This window comes from Archocentrus centrarchus, chromosome 10, assembly GCF_007364275.1.
Source record: "Archocentrus centrarchus isolate MPI-CPG fArcCen1 chromosome 10, fArcCen1, whole genome shotgun sequence".
In the NCBI taxonomy this organism is placed as follows: domain Eukaryota; kingdom Metazoa; phylum Chordata; class Actinopteri; order Cichliformes; family Cichlidae; genus Archocentrus; species Archocentrus centrarchus.
The window spans coordinates 33,038,606-33,047,188 of record NC_044355.1 but is presented as its reverse complement, the minus strand read 5'-3'; positions in this window follow the sequence as shown (position 1 = coordinate 33,047,188).

Here is an 8,583-nt window from a genome sequence, read left to right as displayed (position 1 = left end):
AATTTCATGAATCTAGGGCAAACTTGAATTTGGCCTCTCCCATAGGGGCCCGAAAAATGAAATTTCCAGGGGGCGCAGTGTAGCCGTGTTTTTGAGTTAGTTTGTGGCGACATTAAAATACGTAATTTTTCGCCAGACCTGACCACCATGCAAAAAATGGTGACTTTTCGCGCATGTTCAGGGGGTCAAAATTGGGTTCAAAGAGAGAGAAAGTATAATAATAATTAAAGCCGCAAGCGGCGTTTTACGGCCCTCGCTGCCTGCGCGACCGCCAAACCCAGCGCGAGCCGCAAGTGAGCCCCCGCGAACCCCCAGCGAGCCACCTATGAGCTCCGCAAATCTCCAGCCAGCCACCTGCGAGCCCCGCAAACCCCACTGCATGCCGCCTGAGAGCCGCAGCTCCTGCAACCTGCGACCTGCCTTCCCTGCGAACAACCTGCCCTGCAAACAGCCTACAACCCACCTGCGAGCCACCTGAGATCCCCCTTCAAGCTGTCAGAGAGCCACCTGTTCTGCCAAATGTAATCCCCACTGGCAAAAGATGAAAATCTTGGCAAGGACGGACATGATAACACTGTTGAATCTATCTATTTGACTGTTGCGAAGTTTTCTACCTTTTTTCATGCATTTCAGAAAACCTAAATGTGATTCCCACCATCTAATGCTTTTGTTCCATCTGTAGGGGGCACTAGTGCACTTGTTGCTCTGAATCCACAAATCTAAATTAAGTCTTGTCAAGTACATAAGGGAAAGGAAATGGCAAGCAAAGTGCAGAAAGAGTGCGTGAGTGATTGCGCAATACGTGTGACAAGGTTGTGGTTTCTCCATAGTGACGTCATGTTGACATTGGGGTGGTGGTCACGGCTGCAGCGTGCAAAATAGGGCATAGGTCTGATTGACTTTTCTGATCAGGAGTATCTGTAGAACATGTAAAAAAATTTTCATGCATTTCAAAGAAACTAATGCGGTGGACCTTCATACAAAATTGCAGTTTCTTCTGCAGGGGGCGCTATGGCATCAATCGACGTGGTTTCTGCACTTATGGATTCAGTGTAGGTGTGTTCATAAATGATTCCATTTTGGGGCCGATCGGGCAAAGCACGTGCGATTGATGGCAGGAAAGAGGACTGGAATTTTTGGTCAAACGAACGCCAAATTCAGGGGCCTCATGTGACAAGCCCGTTGAATTGAATACGAAGCCTTCGATAACTTTGGATGCCCTATGTCTCTAGATGATGCAGAGCCATTTTGGTGTTAGCGGGTCAAATGCCCTAGGAGAAGTTCGAGCAAATATGAGGTGTCCAACAGTGCAAAATTGGCAAAAACAGAATTTCAAGCCAGGCTAGCAGATTTTCTGTGGGAATGTGGGCATGGGTCTCATTGACTTTTATGATCCTGCTGGGGTACAGAATGTCTGTCTCGAATTGCATGCATGTGTGAGAAAGTAAATTGTTGGCTCCCCATATAAACCCAACACACATTTGGGGTGTGGTGGCGCGTGTGGCGTGCAAAATTGGGCATAGGTCTCATTGACTTTTCTGATCAGGAGGATCAGAAGAATGGGTAAAAAAATTTTCATGCATGTCAGATAAACTAATTTTGTGGACCCCCATACAAATATTCATTTTGTTCTGTAGGGGGCGCTATTGCAGCAATCGCCATTGTTTCTCCACTTATGGATTCAGTGTAGCTCTGTTCATAACTGATTCCATTTTGGGGCAGATCGGGCAAAGCATGTGCGATTGATGGCAGGAAAGTAGACCGGAATTTTTGGTCAAACGAAGGCCAACTTCAGGGGCCTCGTGTGAAAAGACCGTTGAATTGAATACGAAGCCTTCGATAACTTTAGATGCCCTATGTCTCTAGATGATGCTTAGCCATTTTGGTGATAGTGGGTCAAATGCTGTAGGAGAAGTTGTCTCAAATATGAGGTGAGCGAAATTGCTGACTCGGCAAAAGCCAAATTTCAAGTCAACCTGGTGGATTTCCTGTGGGTCATGCAGGGGTGCCTCAAGAGGATTTTTTGTTTGTCCTGACATGATCTATGTGTGACGAGAATTTCATGAATCTAGGGCAAACTTGAATTTGGCCTCTCCCATAGGGGCCCGAAAAATGAAATTTCCAGGGGGCGCAGTGGAGCCGTGTTTTGGACTTAGTTTGTGGCGACAGTAAAATACGTAATTTTTCGCCAGACCTGACCACCATGCAAAAAATGGGGACTTTTCGTGCACATTCAGGGGGTCAAAATTGGGTTCAAAGAGAGAGAAAGTATAATAATAATTAAAACCGCAAGCGGTGATATCGGGCCCTCGCACTCCGCGCGCGTCGACCTGTGGCGCTCGTCGACCCGTGCCGCACTCGGAGGTTTTGTGATCGTGATGGGTCTCTAGAAAGTTGAATTCTTTTATAGGAAAAGGTATCTTTTGCTGTCGGCATAGACGCAATGGAATATTTGGGGGTGTGGTCACGGCTCCAGCATGCAAAATAGGGCACGGGTCTGATTGACTTTTTTGATGGGCTGTTTGTCTAGATGATGTGGAGCCAATTTGGTCTCACTGGGTGAAATGCCCTAGGAGGAGTTCATTCAAATAGCAGGCCTGAAAATGGCAAAAATTGACACTTTCAATTGAAGATGCTGGACTTCCTGTAGGGTTTGGAGTATGGCTCCAAGAGACTTTTTTGTATGTCTTAGGATGTTACATGAGTGTGCAAAATTTCAGAGGTGTAGATAAAATGTAACTCAGGGGCTAGATAAAAAACATGGTATATTATGATATTTAAAGCTGCCAGTAGGGGGCGCTCTAACGTTTATGGACTTTATGCATATCAATGTGTTCAGGGCAGGAGGCTTATCAAATAGATGAGGATTTTGTAAGGAATGGTGAAAGATATTTCATGTATTTCAGAGCAAAACTAATTCTGTGGACGGTCATACAAATTTTCATTTGCTTCTGTAGGGGGCGCTATTGCGCCTACAGTCTTGAATCTGTAGTTATGGATTCAGCCTGTACATTTTCATACATGTAGATAAAACGTAGCTCCGGGGCTACTCAAAAAACATGCTATTTTAAGATATTCCGAGCTGCCACTAGGCGGCGCTCTAACGTTTATGGACTTTATGCATATGAATGTGTTCAGGGCAGCATGCTTATCACACCACTGAATTTTGAGCCAGATTGGGCAAGTTGGCTTTGAGTTACAGCCATTTTTGTGTTCATGGCGAATCATCGAACTTTGCCGTCCCATAAGGGTCACGCCCTTTTGTCAAAAACTCACAGTTTTGAAAACACAGTAAGTCCAACTTCTTAAGGCTTTCAGGTGAAATTTGAGATGGTTCTGCTAAACCACCTTGGAGCTGGACCTCCAAGTGTAAAATATGACATTTCCTGTTCCCACTAGGTGGCGCTGCGACTGATATGAAATATTGTCATATGTATGTGTTCAGGGGGGCACCCTCATCCTACTGGAGAAGTTTGATGCACATTGGATCATGTAGGTATGAATGAGAGGCAATCAAAATTTCATGGCGAATGATCAAAGTTCAAAGGGGCATAAGGACCCCTCCCCCTTGGCAAAAACTCACCATTTTCGAGATTTAGATTCCCTGGGGGTGTAGGTTAGACAAACCAAATATGAAGATGATAACGTCTAAAACCTCTGAGTTATTAGAAAAGTGTGAGGGCTGCAAATCGCCAAATTTGCATAATTAATTCAAAATGGCGGACTTCCTGTTGGGTTTAGGGCATGGCTCCAAGAGGATTTTTTGTGCGCCTGGACATGATATACATGTGTATGAAGTTTCATTCATGTACGTGAAACACAGCGGTGGGGCTCCAGTTTAGGGGGCGCTAGCGAGCCATTTGGGCGCGCCCTTGCCCGAGCCCATTAAAATACTTAAATTTTCACCAGGTGTGACGCATGTGCAAAGTTTCATGAGTTTTTGAATATGATAAAGCCCCCAAAAGCCAATTCATTTGCCTGAATAATAAAAAAAAAAAAAAAAAAAAAAAAAAAAATAATAATAATAATAATAATAATAAACGAAGCAATTACAATAGGGCCTTCGCACAGTTCGTGCTCGGGCCCTAATTAAAGCCGCAAGCGGCGTTTTACGGCCCTCGCTGCCTGCGCGACCGCCAAACCCAGCGCGAGCCGTAAGTGAGCCCCCGCGAACCCCCAGCGAGCCACCTACGAGCTCCGCAAATCTCCAGCCAGCCACCTGCGAGCCCCGCAAACCCCACTGCATGCCGCCTGAGAGCCGCTGCTCCTGCAACCTGCGACCTGCCTTCCCTGCGAACAACCTGCCCTGCAAACAGCCTGCAACCCACCTGCGAGCCACCTGAGATCCCCCTTCAAGCTGTCAGAGAGCCACCTGTTCTGCCAAATGTAATCCCCACTGGCAAAAGATGAAAATCTTGGCAAGGATGGACATGATAAGACTGTTGAATCTATCTATTTGACTGTCGCGAAGTTGTCTACCTTTTTTCATGCATTTCAGAAAACCTAAATGTGATTCCCACCATCTAATGCTTTTGTTCCATCTGTAGGGGGCACTAGTGCACTTGTTGCTCTGAATCCACAAATCTAAATTAAGTCTTGTCCAGTACATAAGGGAAAGGAAATGGCAAGCAAAGTGCAGAAAGAGTGCGTGAGTGATTGCGCAATACGTGTGACAAGGTTGTGGTTTCTCCATAGTGAGGTCATGTTGACATTGGGGTGGTGGTCACGGCTGCAGCGTGCAAAAAAGGGCATAGGTCTGATTGACTTTTCTGATCAGGAGTATCTGAAGAACATGTAAAAAAATTTTCATGCATTTCAAAGAAAGTAATGCGGTGGACCTCCATACAAAATTGCAGTTTCTTCTGTAGGGGGCGCTATTGCAGCAATCGCCATTGTTTCTCCACTTATGGATTCAGTGTAGGTGTGTTCATAAATGATTCCATTTTGGGGCAGATCGGGCAAAGCACGTGCGATTGATGGCAGGAAAGAGGACAGAAATTTTTGGTCAAACGAACGCCAAATTCAGGGGCCTCGTGTGACAAGCCCGTTGAATTGAATACGAAGCCTTCGATAACTTTGGATGCCCCACGTCTCTAGGTAATGCTGAGCCATTTTGGGTTTAGTGGGTCAAATGCCCTAGGAGAAGTTCGCGCAAATACGAGGTGTCCAACAGTGCAAAATTGGCAAAAACAGAATTTCAAGCCAAGCTAGCGGATTTCCTGTGGGAATGTGGACATGGGTGTCATTGACTTTTTTGATCGTGCTGGGGTAAAGAATGTTTGTCTCGAATTGCATGCATGTCTGAGAAAGTAAATTGTTGGCTCCCCATATAAACGCAACGCACATTTGCGGTGTGGTGGCGCGTGTGGCGTGCAAAATTGGGCATAGGTCTGATTGCCTTTTCTGACCAGGAGGATCTGAGGATTGTGTACAAAAATTTTCATGCATACCAGAGAAACTAATTTTGTGGACCCCCATACAAATTTTCATTTTGTTCTGTAGGGGGCGCTATGGCATCAATCGACGTGGTTTCTGCACTTATGGATTCAGTGTAGGTGTGTTCATAAATGATTCCATTTTGGGGCAGATCGGGCAAAACATGTGCGATTGATGGCAGGAAAGAGGACCGGAATTATTGGTCAAACGAAGGCCAACTTCAGGGGCCTAGTGTGACAAGACAATTGAAATGAATACGAAGCCTTCGATAACTTTAGATGCCCTATGTCTGTAAATGATGCTGAGCCATTTTGGTGTTTGTGGGTCAAATGCTGTAGGAGAAGTTCGCGCAAATACAAGGTGAGCGAAATTGCTGACTCGGCAAAAGCCAAATTTCAAGTCAACCTGGTGGATTTCCTGTGGGTCATGCAGGGGTGCCTCAAGAGGATTTTTTGTTTGTCCTGACATGATCTATGTGTGACGAGAATTTCATGAATCTAGGGCAAACGTGAATTTGGCGTCTCCCATAGGGGCCCGAAAAATGAAATTTCCAGGGGGCGCAGTGTAGCCGTGTTTTTGAGTTAGTTTGTGGCGACATTAAAATACGTAATTTTTCGCCAGACCTGACCACCATGCAAAAAATGGTGACTTTTCGCGCATGTTCAGGGGGTCAAAATTGGGTTCAAAGAGAGAGAAAGTATAATAATAATAATAAATAATAATAATAATTAAAGCCGCAAGCGGCGTTTTACGGCCCTCGCTGCCTGCGCGACCGCCAAACCCAGCGCGAGCCGCAAGTGAGCCCCCGCGAACCCCCAGCAAACCACGTACGAGCTCCGCAAATCTCCAGCCAGCCACCTGCGAGCCCCGCAAACCCCACTGCATGCCGCCTGAGAGCCGCTGCTCCTGCAACCTGCGACCTGCCTTCCCTGCGAACAACGTGCCCTGCAAACAGCCTGCAACCCACCTGCGAGCCACCTGAGATCCCCCTTCAAGCTGTCAGAGAGCCACCTGTTCTGCCAAATGGAATCCCCACTGGCAAAAGATGAAAATCTTGGCAAGGATGGACATGATAACACTGTTGAATCTATCTATTTGACTGTTACAAAGTTTTCTACCTTTTTTCATGCATTTCAGAAAACCTAAATGTGATTCCCACCATCTAATGCTTTTGTTCCATCTGTAGGGGGCGCTAGTGCACTTGTTGCTCTGAATCTACAAATCTAAATTAAGTCTTGTCCAGTACATAAGGGAAAGGAAATTGCAAGCAAAGTGCAGAAAGAGTGCGTGAGTGATTGCGCAATACGTGCGACAAGGTAGTGGTTTCTCCATAGTGACGTCATCTTGCCATTGGGGTGGTGGTCACGGCTGCAGCGTGCAAAATTGGGCATAGGTCTGATTGCCTTTTCTGACCAGGAGGATCTGAAGATTGTGTAAAAAAATTTTCATGCATACCAGAGAACTAATTTTGTGGACCCCCATACAAATTTTCATTTTGTTCTGTAGGGGGCGCTATGGCATCAATCGACGTGGTTTCTGCACTTATGGATTCAGTGTAGGTGTGTTCATAAATGATTCCATTTTGGGGCAGATCGGGCAAAGCATGTGCGATTGATGGCAGGAAAGAGGACGGGAATTTTTGGTCAAACGAACGCCAAATTCAGGGGCCTCATGTGACAAGCCCGTTGAATTGAATACGAAGCCTTCGATAACTTTGGATGCCCTATGTCTGTAGATGATGCTGAGCCATTTTGGTGTTAGTGCGTCAAATGCCCTAGGAGAAGTTCGAGCAAATATGAGGTGTCCAACAGTGCAAAATTGGCAAAAACAGAATTTCAAGCCAAGCTAGCGGATTTCCTGTGGGAATGTGGGTATGGGTCTCATTGAGTTTTTTGATCGTGCTGGGGTACAGAATGTTTGTCTGGAATTGCATGCATGTCTGAGAAAGTAAATTGTTGGCTCCCCATATAAACGCAACGCACATTTGCGGTGTGGTGGCGCGTGTGGCGTGCAAAATTGGGCATAGGTCTGATAGGCTTTTCTGACCAGGAGGATCTGAAGATTGTGTAAAAAAATTTTCATGCATACCAGAGAAACTAATTTTGTGGACCCCCATACAAATTTTCATTTTGTTCTGTAGGGGGCGCTATGGCATCAATCGACGTGGTTTCTGCACTTATGGATTCAGTGTAGGTGTGTTCATAAATGATTCCATTTTGGGGCAGATCGGGCAAAGGATGTGCGATTGATGGCAGGAAAGAGGACCGGAATTATTGGTCAAACGAAGGCCAACTTCAGGGGCCTAGTGTGACAAGACAATTGAAATGAATACGAAGCCTTCGATAACTTTAGATGCCCTATGTCTCTAAATGATGCTGAGCCATTTTGGTGTTTGTGGGTCAAATGCTGTAGGAGAAGTTCGCGCAAATACAAGGTGAGCGAAATTGCTGACTCGGCAAAAGTCAAATTTCAAGTGAACCTGGTGGATTTCCTGTGGGTCATGCAAGGGGTGCCTCAAGAGGATTTTTTGTTTGTCCTGACAGGATCTATGTGTGACGAGAATTTCATGAATCTAGGGCAAACTTGAATTTGGCCTCTCCCATAGGGGCCCGAAAAATGAAATTTCCAGGGGGCGCAGTGTAGCCGTGTTTTTTGAGTTAGTTTTGTGGCGACATTAAAATACGTAATTTTTCGCCAGACCTGACCACCATGCAAAAAATGGTGACTTTTCGCGCATGTTCAGGGGGTCAAAATTGGGTTCAAAGAGAGAGAAAGTATAATAATAATAAAGAAAAATAATAATAAAGAATAATGGAGAATTCGAGCAAAAACAATTAGGCGTTTTCCCAGTCACCCCGACGCATACCTTTTCGGAAACGTCTCGACCTGACCCACGTCCCTATGAGGTCGGGGGTCACTGGCGACCGCGTCCCATGCGACGTGGGGATTTTAACGCATTTTGGGGTATGTGGGCATAGTGAATCCAATAGGCTCCTCGCCGAGACTTCGTCCGGCTCGGGCCTAATAAGAATAATGGAGAATTCAGCAAAGAACAATTAGGCGTTTCCCAGTCACCCCGACGCATACCTTTTCGGAAACGTCTCGACCTGACCCACGTCCCTATGAGGTCGGGGGTCACTGCGACCG